This window comes from Ascaphus truei, chromosome 20 (genome assembly GCF_040206685.1).
Source record: "Ascaphus truei isolate aAscTru1 chromosome 20, aAscTru1.hap1, whole genome shotgun sequence".
NCBI classification, from domain to species: domain Eukaryota; kingdom Metazoa; phylum Chordata; class Amphibia; order Anura; family Ascaphidae; genus Ascaphus; species Ascaphus truei.
In genome coordinates this window covers 19,343,859-19,359,328 of record NC_134502.1, presented here as the reverse complement: position 1 = coordinate 19,359,328, position 15,470 = coordinate 19,343,859, and the positions used below count along the sequence as shown (strand labels likewise).

Below are 15,470 nucleotides of genomic sequence, written 5' to 3'. Positions count from 1 at the left end.
CAAAGCAAAACATGTACCGGGGATTGAGAACAAGATTTCAGGTGCGTTTTCTCATTTCCAGTTGGCAGAATTTCGTGTCCTGGTTCCATGAGCAGAGCCACTGGGGGAGGCATGCCCATAGTTCCTGTGGCTACTGGAGCTGGAAGACTAATGGATCTGGTGCAAGGTTTGCTAGTGATAGCTCTGGGTACATGGTCATCTTATGTGAAAGCGTTAATTTTTCACTTTGGTAGGAATCACTTCACTCAACCTAGGGAGATTTGGACAGCACTGGATTAGCAGTCTCCGAAACACAGACAAATACGAGCTCGGGAAGATAGGAGTCAGACAACAGGGCTGCTGCTTCCACACTTCAAAGTTTTATTCAGTGTGCCCAGACATTTATACAGAAAACCAAGGGCATGTTAATACATAACATATCATGTTTAACAATGTGAGAAATAACTAGTTTCTGTAGAGGTTATGTATCTGTGTCTTTGGACAAAGCATTAGTAAATCATTACATATTGCTTGTGTTTGGCCGGCAGTTTCTACTTCTACATTACAAAGAGAAATACAGGGAATGTTTTTCAAGAGCATGCAGCTGTCTTGTTTGGGACATTTTACAGCTCTTGCTATTGTATGAAAGACAAACTGAGAACAACATAAGTAAATAATATTACAACTAGCATAGTAAGTTAATTCTCTCAGTACTGGAAAAGCTCATATAAGAAGGATAAAGCTAGCAGATTATATTAGCCCTTTCAATCCCTGAGACTTGTAGAGCTGACATATAATTTTAACCCCTTCAATTCCCTCCTTTTGTTCTAAAAGAACAACCATCTGACCAAACCCATTTATTCTTCTGCTCACCACTCAGGAGAGGAAAAACTCCCGGGGGAGAAACCACCAAGAGACCATGGGCGTGCAGAAACCTATCTCTTACTAGGTATCTTGTGTGACGATTAGAGATGAATATATGGGTGGTCTGAGAGAACCGCAAAGGTTGGCATCGCTCCCTTTTGTGTAGCCCAGAATATTCTGTACAATTGAACATACAACTGGTGGGTGTAACATTTATATATGTGTATGTCTCTGTGTGTTGCATATAACAGGCGGTTAGTCTCGCAATTAGTCCACAGGTTATAGCTATTATAATAGATAACCACATGGCACGTATTAGGAGCTTTCCGACAGGTCCAGGATGGGTGGACCACGGGAACCAATTGGTGCGGTCTTCACATGGCTTGCGTGTATCCATGTTGGGCTTTCTTCTGTCAAGATTGCAGTACGGGAGACGGCGATGATGGTGGTTGGTTTGCCGAAGGGAGGATCCAGCATTTTGTTTTTGAACAGTTGCTTGACCAGGACCGTGTCACCTGGCTTGAAAGGGTGTGTTGGCGTACCTGTGGGACAAAGAAGAGACATAGATACATCACCATAGATGCCATTCAGCTTGTCAACAAGGTGTATTACATATTCTTGTATTATACAATTCAGGTCGCCCTTTGTTTTTGGAACACCATGAGTCTATGCCCATGGGCTAGGGAATAGCCTACCCATTATTATTTCAAATGGGGAGAGCCCGGTGGTCTTATTAGGGGGTCATCTGTATTTCCGCTAGTACAGCGGGCAGGTGATCTGGCCAATTATGGAAAGTCCCTCCGGTACCTTTCCTAATCTTATCTTTTATTGTGCGGTTAGTCCTTTCCACTTGACCGGAGGATTGAGGATGATATGGAATGTGGAATTTCCAATCAATGCAGAGCATGTTTAGTGACTGTGTCTAACAGAAAAATAAAATCAGCCCCAAGCAAATTCATCCCCTTTGTACACCTTTTAAGATACCTTACTGCTGCTTCAGGGTGTTTAGTGGTATCAGGACAGTCTTTTGCCCATGCATTAAGAGTCATAATATCAGGGGGTTTAGTAATCAACAGGTCACCCACAGTCATCAATGGCATTGTGACAATAGTGTCAACCTGGGCTGAAGGTGCCACATAATCAGCTATGGTTTGTAAGAGACCTCTAGGACTACTCATGGTCCACGACTTATCACTGCTCTTTTGAGGGCTGACTAACTCAGTGAGACCAGTTTTAGAAGCAGCCAGTTGCTGAGCAGCTTGTATTTTAGCTCGGGTACCCTCACTAACAGAAGTGGAGAATATGTGTTGCATACCAAAACCCGAAGGAAGTGGAGGGGTCTCGCTGTGACTCCCAGTCGGACTGGGGTCAACATGGGGTGTTATTGCTAATAAACCATCCTCACACGAAAAAGGGTTCCTGAGATAAACTAGTGTACATGGAAGATATATAAGGCGGTGGAGGTGCGGAAGACACCATTTTATCGGGTGATATTTCACACCCGTAGGGGGCAATTTTAACCCATGTATTGGCAGATTCCCACATATATTTCATATTCCACTTTGGGTTGGAACCAAACCACAACCAGTCAGGATCCCCTAGACACGTGCCTCTGAGCATAAACATATGAAAATCATCAAAGGCACCGTCTCTTGGAAACGGACTAGTGGAATCCATTGCTTCAGTCCAACCAGACAAATTGTCCACAAATGGATCAACATAATAATCTCCGTAAATCTGTACAACAAATTCTTTGGGGCTTTGACCTGGTTTCCGTCTACAAAGGGGGACCTGTCCTACATTTTTATTTATTTTTTGTCTTTTTGTTAGTTCCATACTTAATAAACTCTGGTTTACCTGCCAGATTTTTATTAGTGTTAGTACCCATAATTAGTTTATATAAAAACAAAAGGATTGCAATACAAAGGAAACTTATACAGAAGATCTAAAAGAAAAAAACTTATCACTGTAATCTTAACACTTGTGCTCTACAATACAATACTTATACGCTATAATACAACAGTTATACTCTATAATACAGCACTTATACTCTATAATACAACACTTATACTCTATAATAAATCTGCTGTGTCCGGGAGAGCGTAAACCAGTCTGATAAACAACAACAATTAGGGACTTTATACCCGTAATTGGTATTAGGGGCTTTATACCCTGATATACTACCAATAGGGATCCCCAGAGGGAAGGCGAGAAACAATAAATTAGAGTACAGTATACTCACCAACCCAATGGAGATCCCACCGCTTGCCACCAACTGAAAGCGTTACTTTTTCATTTTGGTAGGAATCACTTCACTCAACCTAGGGAGATTTGGACAGCACTGGTTAAGCAGTCTCCGAAACACAGACAAATACACGCTCGGGAAGATAGGAGTCAGACAACAGGGCTGCTGCTTCCACACTTCAAAGTTTTATTCAGTTGTGCCCCGACATTTATACAGAAAACCAAGGGCATGTTAATACATAACATATTATGTTTAACAATGTGAGAAATAACTAGTTTCTGTAGAGGTTATGTATCTGTGTCTTTGGACAAAGCATTAGTAAATCATTACATCTTGCTTGAGTTTGGCCGGCAGTTTCTACTTCTACATTACAAAGAGAAATACAGGGAATGTTTATCAAGAGCATGCAGCTGTCTTGTTTGGGACGTTTTACAGCTCTTGCTATTGTATGAAAGACAAACTGAGAAAAACAGAAGTAAATAAAGATTACAACTAGTATAGTGAGTTAATTCTCTCAGTACTGGAACAGGTCATATAAGAAGGATAAAGATAGCAGATTATATTAACCCTTTCAATCCCTGAGACTTGTAGAGCTGACATATAATTTTAACCCCTTCATTATGTAGGGGCATGGGAGGATTAGTTAGGTTTCTTAGCATCAAGTCATGTTGGTGAGATTGAGGTAAATAGGGGGGAAACGAGGGTGAAGACACAAGGAAACAACTGTTGAATTTTTGGGCACAGCAGGATTGGTTGGTGGCCTTGGTGGAAAGGTTACTGGAGAGTTTAGCACTTTCTTTCAGTTGTTGCTATCTTAGCCAGTTCGATTAGGAAGAAGCACTGGAAAAACTTTATGGGGGCTCTGAGTGGTGGAAGTATGACTAGGACTTTTGCCAGAGAATAACTGTTCACAAGCAGTGGCTCTGGGAGGTCCAGGACATGGACCTGTGGTTGTCACTGATGATACCACAGAGTACATCTCCCTTTCAGGAAGGGGCTGGTGGCATTTGGCACTCACTGCAATCAGCCTCAGGGTGAACAGGAATGTGCTGCCAATTTAATGAAGCTTGGTTTTAGTGGGGCCTGAGCTGCCGTCTGTGCCGTCATCAATGCAATGTGACTACAGTGGAGGTCATCCCACGAGAAAGGGAAAGGCAGGCTTTAAGAAGGGAGCAGTTAGTGAAGCTGTGGGGAAGGGAGAGGACACCAGTGTGCATTGGAAGGATGGCACTTTGGATGGCTCACTACCCCCAATAGAATAGCAGCGGGTATTCTTAGGAAGGGTTTTGGGGAGGGTTTTTGGAATACATTATAAAGGCAGAGGCACCTCCTTTGCCGGAAACTTAAGTTGCTGGAGTTGCTTCAGGTTGTGGCATTGGTCAAGCTGAGGAAGGAGGCCATATTAGGTAGGCTGGCCGGTTCATTCCAATTCTTCCCAGGCAAGGTTTTGAGGATATCCCCTTTTGGCGCGGTTCCAAAATAGGAGCCAGGCTCCTTCACCACCTTTACAGGAGGATTGTAGGAGAATGATTGGATTGACCTAGACTTATGCAGAGAGCAGCATTCTTCAGTTGACAGGGGGCATAGGAGATAATCAAGAAAGCAAGAGTAAGGGTATTGCTGGCTAAGTCGGACATGGAGTCTGCTTTTTGTTTGCTTCCGGTGCACCCCTCTTGCTTACACCTGCTGAGATGTAGGTTGGATGGAGAAGTTTATGTGCTTGTTTTTATTTTGAAACGTTTAGTTCAGTTTCAGAATGGGTTTTGCACGACATGTTGGGGTGGCATAGTGTCTTGCATTGTCTCAATGATTTTTCTGTTTGTTGGTATGGCAGATTCTGTTATTTGTGCAAGATTGTTGCTGGAATTTCAGAAATTGATGGAATATCTTGGTGTGCTGCTGACAAGGGAACACACAGGAGGTCCGTCAACTTGTCTTTTCTTCTTTGGTATTGAGGTGGAGATGTGTGAGATTTTTTGGGTGCTGTCTCAAAGGAAGCTTAGGGAATTAGTGCAGATGGTGCACAATTTTGTGGGTATCAAGATGGCCACTCAATAAATTCCAATCACTGTTTGGGCATTTGAACTTTGCTATGTTGGTTTTGCCCAATGGGTACATTTTTTTTAAATGCATTTGGCATTTGCTATGGTAGGGGCTAAAACTTTCCATCATTCAATTAGGGTATTGAGGGGAATAAACACACACTTTCTCAATACGCTCAAACCCCAACACCCACCACATCAAATATGTGGTGGGTGTTGGGGTTTGAGCGTGCTGAGAAAGTGTGTGTTACTTCCATTTCTAACTGGCAACAGTTGTTTGGAGGTAGGTGGCCCCTCCTCCAACAGCTCACCACTCCCCACCTTTTTAACTTGGGAGGTTTTCTCATTTTGCTGTATGGATAGGACCTACTATTGTTATTTCCCCTCATACATAGGTAAATGGAAAGGTTCACAGTGTAGTGTTAGGACCTGCAAATTTGGTTATACCTTGATGTTGGGATGCAGACTTTTGACACTTTGGCCAAAGGGTTTAACTAAATAACCAAGAAAATATTATTATTGAAGTATTTCACTTTATACTCATTACCATACAGTATATGTTTTGTCAATTGGATATAGCATTGGGCTCCCCTGTCTTTTATTGAGGGGAATAATGAAGGATTTATCGGTCTGGGATGACGTTTTGGGTTAATATAATAGCAGGACCTTATATTTGTGTGAGTCAGTGGAAATTCATTTGATTGAACTCTTCAGGGAGGCAGCAGGGTCAGTTGCTTTGGGCTCTCTTTCGGGGGCTGGAGGTGTGCTTAGAGATGTCTGATGAAATAGGAGTAGAAGATGCCAGTATTAGCTGAGATGTTAGTAAGGCCCATGGGGGTAACTGAGGTGGTTTGAAAGATAAATTATGTAGTGCTGCCTTCTCCTTTGCCTTTTATGGTGCAATGAGGGTGAAGGAGTTGGTCAGTGCCTCTAGTAGAGGGAAAGGGAGTTAAGGAGCGAGGATTGCGTGAAGGGCTGTTAAGTTTTTTGATAACACTGTCAAAAATGGACCAGCAGAGTGACAGTTGATGGGTAATGCTGGGACAGCTGGATGGGAACCTTATTTCTCCAGAGAGATTATTGGGGCTGTATTGAGGGGGGTTAAAGCCCAGGTTTGGGGTTCATTATTGCTGCATGATGATGGGTCAGCTTTGTTGCGCTTCCAATTTTTGAAATTTCTGAAGTTGAAAGCTGAAGTTGAAAGCTGAGTTGGGGCATCAAAAGGTGATTTCTTATTCCTTTTTAATTGGGCAGTGTCAGGGGAAGCAAACATGGGTATGAGTGAACAGGCCATTATCAATGGTGGTATACAATATGTTTTAGAACTTATGTGAAGCTTTGTATGAGCTAGTGCATTTTTAATTGTATTTTAGTCTGTACCTGGTTTGATGCCTGGATATGTGGGGGTTCCTATTTCCACTGGGTGTCAAGAAGAGCTGAAAAGTGGCCTGCCTGGAAGTATGATTTTATTTTCTCATGATCCTTTTTTGCCCTAAGTATATAAAGTAAACCCCTATCTAATTTGTCTGTAACTGGTAGATAGATAAGTGGTGTTTTGGTGCATCACCATAGATAGCTCATTGATATAGTGATAATTCCATATACCATAATGGATCCAAGTTCAAGGACATAGAGTATAATCCATAACATCCCAGGGTGAGAAACCAGAGGCCTGGTGGTCCCACGCGGGTACCCCAAAATAGGTCTCCCAATAATGGTGTACTACACCCTAGGGAAATAACTCAATCAGTCCAGCACTGGAGGGTAATACTATAATGGGCCAAGGCCCTTTACCTTCCTTAGTGGTGTCCTTGATGGGTGGATCCGTTCCAGCGTGCAGTCCTCTCAGGGTAAACACAAGCAGCGAGGATGTAGAGGAGCACAGCAGCGTTTCTTGGCAGTATACCAGCTAGTGGATCGCCAAAATGAGGGTAACTCCAAACAGGGATAAGTATTAAAAGGGTACTTTAATGGTCAGTGCAAAAAAACAATGGTAGGAACGCACCTACGCGTTTCGTCCGTAAAGGACTTTCTCAAGGTGTAAGGAGAGGTTCATAGATGCATCCTTATATCCATAAACATTTTCGCGCCAAAATCGCGGCATTTATGATGTCATCTCCATGCGACCGGTAATCTCGTCGCTACTATGACGCGCGCTAGACTCCTTACTCGCGCCCATAATGGAGAGAACGCATAAAGCGCCGTGATTGGCTGAAAAAGCCATAATATTGAATACGAAAACTTTAATCAAAAAAAATGTCAAACACACATATTATACATAGAAAACTCATATAGACAAGACCAATGGATATCAGATTCAGCTTGTCCCCTTAGAAAAGGAGGAAGGCAGACAAAATCAATCAATAACCCATGAAGAAATAAAATTAAATTAAAAATATACTTAATATGGAAGCTTTGTTAGGAGTAACCAGATCAGTGCCTACAATTGTACATACAGTACTAGATAAGTAATGGTAAAGGTTAACAATCCTAATCCCTGGCAACATAAAAAGTATATAAATAATTGGGTTAAAGAATACTAAGGGAACAGGGAACTCTCATTCCCAATCTCAATATATTGTTAGAGCTGGAATCATACACTGAAGGCAGTATAGATAAACTAAATATAACCTATAATTTAGCGTATTACTAATAGTATGCAATTATTTCTTTGTACTGAATCCAGCAATCAATATACAAGGTGCACAGAAATACTCATGATAAGTTGTAACACAAGTGATTAAAAAATCAGACACAAAAGAAAAAGTAAAAATACTTTTAAAAGGAACCATAAGACAGAACATGTAATAAAAACTAATCAGAAAGAATAATTAAGGAGAAAGAAAATGGGGGAAAAAGGAAATACCGGATATTGATACCTATGGTATATAGTAATAATATATATATATCATGTGTGTTATATCCTCGCTGCTTGTCTATAACTGGGACTACACCCATACTAACAGATTGTCTATCTAAAGTGCAATCCACAAATTCATCTATTTAGGAGGTAGTCTTTCTCCCACACTGCGTGCCCTGATGGCAGGGGACGAGGCGTAGGGCTCCTGCTCTCCTCTATCTGCCATTACCGAACACTTCCAATTCCTCCCTCTCTTGCTTTTCCCTCCTTTAAGGCTCACATTGTCTAGATTTTCTCTCCTCTCCCTGTCCACATGGTGGTCATCTATCGCCCACCTACCTCTACTCACCCCCATTCTGTCTTTCTCTCTCACTTTGAATCCTGGCTCTCTTTCTTTCTCTCCTCAGACTCCCCTGTTCTTCTCCTTGGGGACTTCACCTGCCACATTGATGACCCCGCTTTCTCTCTCTAACCTCTTATTTTGTCCTTCAGAGTGGACAGAAGCCAGCACCCACAAGGATGCCCACTACCTTGATTGGGTTTTTCACTAAAACCTTTTCTCTCTCTGACTTCTCCATTTCCCCCTTTCCTCTCTCTGACCATCATCTCATCTCATTTTCTCTCTCTCGCTTCTCCTCTTCTCCACCTCCATCTACCTCTCGTTTCTGCAGTGACCTGTGCTCTATTAACTTACCCGCTTTTGATTCCACTTTATGCTCCTCCCTCATCTCTCTCAGCTCTGCTCCATACCCTGACAATGTGGCCAGGAACTACAATTTTGCCCTGTCCACCTCTCTTGATCTACATGCCACACTTTCTCTCTGCCGTTCTTGCCTTTCTAACCCCAGACCCTGGCTAAATTCCCACACGCACATGCTGTGTTCCTGCACTAGTTCCTCTGAACGCCTCTGGAGGAAATATCACACTCTCACAGACTTCCTTCACTACAAATATATGCTACCCTGTTTCAACTCTGCCCTCTCTCAAGCTAAACAAACCTACTTTTCTTCATTAATCAACACTCACAACTCTAATCTATGCTGACACTTCGCCGTCTTTGACTTCCTAAGACCACACTCTGCTGCCTGTTCTTCTTCCTCCATCTCACCTCAGGGCTTTGCCAACTATTTCAAGAAAAAGGTGGAATCCATATGTCCTCTGTATCCCCCCTCCCATTCTACACCTCTTCCTAACTTTCCTCCTGCCTTCCTTGACTCTTGTTCCTCTGTCACAGAGGAGCATGTGTCATTGCTGATCTCCTCTTCTCCCTCTACCACCTGCCCACTCGACCCCATTCCCTCCCATCTCCTAAAACCTCTTGCTCCTACTATAATCCCTACACTCACAAAAAAATTTAACTTCTCCCTCTACTCTGGTACCTTGCCCTCTTCCTCCAAACATGCAACAGTTATACCATTAGTCAAAAACAGCAAGCTTGACCCTACCTGTCTTTCTAACTATCGGTCTGTCTCCCTCCTGACTTTTGCATCTAAACTCCTTGAACGTCTTGTATTATCTCGCTTGCTCCATTTTCTCAACACCTATTCTCTCCTAGACCCTCTACAATCTGGCTTCCGCACTGCTCACTCCAGAGGTCATTACACTCTGCTTATATTACTCGACCTCTCTGCAGTATTTGATACTGTGTAACACCCTCTTCTCCTTCACATTCTCCATACTCTTGGTATTCCCAACAAAGCTCTATCCTGGGTCTCCTCTTACCTCTCCCATCGAACTTTCAGCGTCTCTTTTGCTAACACCTCCTCCTCTATTGATCTCTTTGTGGGGGTACCCTAGGGCTCTGTCCTGGAACCTATTCTCTTTTCTCTTTACACACTCTCTCTAGGTGATCTAATCACATCTCTTGGATTTGAATTTCATCTCTATGCTGATTACACACAAATGTACTTTTCAACCCGTGACCTTACGCCTGCTGTACAGACTAAAGTTTCTGAATGTCTCACTGCGATATCATCCTGGATGGCCCTCCGCCGACTTAAACTTAACATGGCAAAAACAGAGCTCCTCATACTTCCTCCCAAACCTGGCCCTACTACCTCCTTCCACATTACTGTTGGAAGTACTATCATTCACAAAGTAGCCCAAGCACGCTGCCTAGGGGTCACACTCGACTCCTATCTCACATTCTCCTCTCACATTCAAAAGGTAGCTAAAACCTGTTGTTTTTTCCTCTGCAATATCACAAAGATACGCCCTTTCCTCTGTTGCTCGACTGCAAAAATCCTGGCACAGACCCTCATTCTCTCCCATCTTGACTACTGTAACCTCCTGCTGTCCGGCCTTCCTGTCTCTCACCTTTCTCCCTTGCAATCTATCCTAAATGCTGCTGCCAGAATCGCTCTACTAATTCTGAAATCTGTCTCAGCGTCTCCCCTGCTGAAATCCCTGTCCTGGTTTCCTATCAAATCCTGTATCACACACTCAATTCTCCTCGTCACTTTTAAAGCTTTATACTCTTCTGCTCCCCCTTACATCTCAGCCCTAATTTCTCTCTATGCACCATCCCGACTCTTGCATTCTGCTCAAGGATATCTTCTCTCTACCCCCTTTGTATCTAAAGCCCTCTCCTGCCTTAAACCTTTCTCACTGACTGCCCCACACCTCTGGAATGCCCTTCCTCTCAATATCCGACTAGTACACTGTGACGGTAAGGGGTAACCAGGTGCTCAAATAAAGATTAAGCCTGTTTGGTTACCCCTGATCAGTGTATAAGGGTCCAAGAGAGTTAACTCTTGGGCCCAGTAACATGGTACCATTCCAATGTATTGTATGTAATAAAAGTATTTTTTGTGTTTTTCCCTTTTTGGGCATGCAATAAAGTAAGGATTGCTAGGGTATGAGTTTCAAGGGGGGGTTTGCGGAGGAACCATTGACAGAATGTGCCTAGGAGGTTGGGGTCCAGAGTTGTTGGTTCCCCCATAAATGTACCCTGGAATCATGCCTGATTCTCTGATACATGTAGGCACATTGTCCCGGCAATACCTCCCCTTGAAAACGCAAGCGCGACTCACTAGGTACCCTGCTTCAGCATAGCCCAGAAAAGTGAATGAGGCACAGGGATGAATAGGTATCCCTATGGCTGAGGGAATCCTAAGTTAATGGGGGTACCCCAGCTAGTGCCAAGGTGACCCAGAACCAGTATAGGCTTTGTGGGTGCCCCAACCGTATATAAGGTTGAGGAGGTACTATGAGAATCCAGATTGAGTCCAAGGGAAAGTGTGTGGGGAATAAGGCAGATATAAATAAAACTACAAAATGTTTCCTCTTCTGTCCCCCATACCCAGAGACTCAGATAGGTATTAAAAATATACTTTAATAATGTAATGTGCTTGTTACATTCGGAACCAATGTCCAAACAGACTGCCCGAGCTAACCCATAGGCGCCAGTAAGTCTGCTGGACATCAGAGTTCAAAGCAGTCAGAGGATGCCCAAAGGTGTGAATGGTATTTGGTCAGTGGGGAAAGGCGGAGTACCAGGTTCGGAGATCAATGGCATCCTCGGGGATGCACATGCTCTGCCAGACCTGGTGGAGCCTGTCCCAGTGGGTGGCATTGAGATAGCCAGGGAGAGAGGTAGCAGGCTTGCGCATGTCTCTTGGCTATTTCATATTTCCCGCTGACCCAGTTTTTCTAGCCGGCTTGGCTCTGATTGGCTTCTTTGGATAGTTCCCACACGTTGATTGGCTGCTGTTTTGTGAATTAAACTCATACTATAAGAATCTGTGAGCCAGATCAGATTCGTAGTTCCCTGTTGTAAGAGCGCGGGCGGGCTTTTCAAAGTTGCTTCTGCGTGAAAATCAGAGCAACCGGTTTCGATTTCAAGCCTGAAAAGCCTGCCTGTTGGGGACTAAGTCTCGACCTTTGCACCCAAGTTCTCAGAAACTATCGTAACGGTCGCGGCTGTGATTTTATCCCGATTTGAATTCAAGGAGATTTGGAGTAACTCACGGTCAGGAGGGACCAAGTTCTCAGAAGAGAACATTCCCTGGCGGATGGAATTTCATACCGATTTGGGTTCCAGGAGATTCCGGTCTAAGTCCCGGTCAGGGAATAACTCTTCTATAGAGTTCCCTGAACCTAGGAAAGTCTAGTTTTCGACCCCAGTCCCAAATTAAGTGTGTCTTTTTGTCTGTATTTTGTATATCATTGTATGTATGCGAATTTATGCAGAATAAATTACAATTTATTTCATTACCTTGTTTTGCACAATGAATGATCCTGGTAAAAAGGTGTAAATAACCTGTCTCCCGTGACACACACTCTCTATCCACCATTATGACACACCTCAAAACCCACCTGCTTAAAGAAGCATATGAGTAGCTCCATGGCTGATAATTTACACCTCATACATAAACCTTGTTCCCTTACAGATGCACTTACCAGAATGCCCTCCTACTGTCTCTGTATGTTCTTCCTACCAACCAATTAGATTGTAAGCTCTTCGGAGCAGGGACTCCTTTTCCTAAATGTTACCTTTATGTCTGAAGCACTTATTCCCATGATCTGTTTTTGTATTATTTGGAATCTATATGATTGTCACGTATATACTGCTGTGAAGCGCTATGTGCAATAATGGCGCTATATAAATAAAGACATACATACATACATACTATTTCTATAGAATTGTAGGTGAGTGCAGTCAAGGGCTGAATCTATTGCTCTCTTTGTTCTTTTGTTTAATTCTGGAACCAATCTTATCAATAAAATGTCATCTGTTATCAAACTATGCAATGTTTTACTTCAAAGGGCCATACACACATGCAATATCAATAATCTTACCATCTTTACAGATCAAATATGTACATACATTGGGTTGCCTCCCTCTCCTTTTATGCTACAAATTTGTGTAATAGTGAAAGCTTCTCCTCAGAGCAGTCCTGATCTCCTGATTCCTCAGGCTGTATATGATGGGGTTGAAGAAGGGAGTCACCGCCGTGTACAGTAGAGACAGGATCTTGTTTATGTTAAATGTGTGTCCTCTGGATGGCACACAGTAGATAGTAATCAGTGTCCCATAATATGTGCAAACAACAGTGAGGTGAGAGCTGCAGGTGGAGAAGGCTTTCTGTCTCCCAGTGGCAGAGGGTATCCTGAGGATGGTGATGGAAATACATACATAAGTCACAATGATGAACACAAATGGCAATAGGGCAACAAAGGTGGATAGCACAAAGCTTTCAATTTCTATAAAGGAGGTGTCCGAGCAAGAAAGTTTTAGAAGAGGAGCAAAATCACAGAAGAAATGGTCAATGATATAAGAGCCACAGAACTGTAACTGACTGATCTGAAGAATTACGAATAATGTCACCGCAAATGCTACGAGCCAGGACCAGATGACTAGCTGGAGGCAAAACTTGAAATACATAATGGTGGTGTAACGCAATGGGTGACAGATGGCCAGTTATCGGTCGTAGGACATCACTGTGAGAAGGAAACACTCTGTGGCCACAGAGAAAAGAAAAAAGTGAAGTTGACTGATGCAGCCAGCTACAGAAATGGTGCCACCTTCTCCCCATATGATGCGTAGCATGGTGGGGAAAATAACCATGGTAAGCAGGATGTCGGAAAAGGACAAGTGGGCAAGGAAAAAGTACATGGGAGAGTGAAGTTGGTAACTGGTTGACACCAATGCGATGATTAGGAGATTACTAATTAGGGTCATAATTGATGTCATGAGGAACACAGTGAAGAATACAATCTTAAAGCTGTGAATATTGTAGAATCCAAGAAGCAGGAATTCAGTGACAATTGTGTGATTCTTCTCAAGCATCGCCTGATGAAAGATTAAACACAAATTACTTAATCGACACTTGTCATATCCTCATTTGAGATGTTGTTAAAGGTTGCAAAATAACCCATTCCAATGTTCCTCCCTTTATCTCAATCTTAATTTCACCCCTGCACTCTGCTCACAATGGTGTCCTTTGCACTACTATTGTCTTTACTGCTCCATTTCACCTAAAACCTTTCCCCTCACATCTCGATTCATGTGGAACTACTTTACCCTCAATATATGCAAAGCCATATGTCTTCAGGCTATCAAACCCAATCTTGAAAAAAACAGCTTCTTGATGGAAAATGTGAATAGCCTTAAATCATGACAGCAGATGTAGAAGGCTTCATTGCTATTCCAGATAACACAACATATCCCATTATAACTCATAAATATCACAGAGTTTCCAAAACATAACATACCAATAACTGATTCATTTGTTTCTTAAATTTGACAAAACTGTGAGAAAATAATGATACAGGGAAAGTTTAGTTACAATTCTACATATTAAACAACCACCCCTACTGCAAAACAGATTCATCTGACTTCCTTCAGTATTCCACACTTACCATCATCTATGATGACCACAGCAATGATTCATCTCAATCAGCATTAGACTGAGTTTTTTTAGAGAACCAAATGAGTCTTCCCCTTGTAAATGTCCATAGTGAAAAGGATGAATCAAAGTGATAAGACTTTGTGAAATAATTCTCTGTGCTTCTTGTTGATCTTGCAACAAAGGTTGTGAGCTTCTTCTAGTGTCTGCCACTGGCAGACTGTAATGTTTACAACATCCAGATTGCTAGAGGTTTTTATATTCTTTATGCAGTAGAGAGAACAGCCCTTGTGATACTCAGTGAGCACAATTCCACTGAGACTTCATCAGTAGGATTGAAAATAATTCCGGGAGGAAAACATCAACTCCCCACCCAGTCAGTAGCCTCACAGAACTTTGCTGGAGTTTGGTATCTCCATCTTGCAGATATTTTAACCTTTCCCCTGCTAAACTAATTTTAATACTGAAGAAAACGGAGACGTTTTAAAAGCTCTGTACATAATAATAACATGTATAAAGCAGTAGTTGATTGTCTGTGTATTACTTCTATTTTCTTGATGTTTTTCTTCTGTTGATGTGGCCTCCAAAATTAGACACAATGACCCATGTTTACTTAGTGGTGCTATTCTATATGAAACCAGGGGCTAAATTTAGAAATTATTTAGAAACATAGTAATCGCCGTGCAGTAACAGTCTATATTTCCCTTTTGGGCGTTCTATAAATGTGCATTATAAGAAGACCTGTACATTGCAATTATAACAAAGGTTGCTTAATCTTTATAACAAAGTGAAAATATATATATATAGGGGAGCGCAAAATGTATATATGTGATTTCTGGTGAATAATACACAAGTGTGAATATTAAACCTTAAAAATGAAAATAAACAACAACAGTATGTGGATATTAAACCATAGGATCTTTGATATTTGTAGTGGATTCAAATTCTTCTTATAAGGCAGGCAGGGATCTTCTTCAGTCTCAGAGGATGAGAAGAAAAAAAGAAGATATCCAAAAGTACAGATGGTAAAATAAGGATTTATGTAACATATGAATAGATGTCAATCACGCTCACATTTTATAAAGAATCAACGGACCTTGTACAGGGGTCCTTGTGGGTCTTGTCCTGAA

General features: G+C 42.2%; 1 pseudogene; it reads right to left on the bottom strand.

Moving 5' to 3' along the window:
• Nucleotides 1–12,845: 12,845 nt before the first annotated feature.
• LOC142470968 (olfactory receptor 6Y1-like) lies at nt 12,846–13,781 on the bottom strand (annotated as a pseudogene).
• Nucleotides 13,782–15,470: the final 1,689 nt, after the last annotated feature.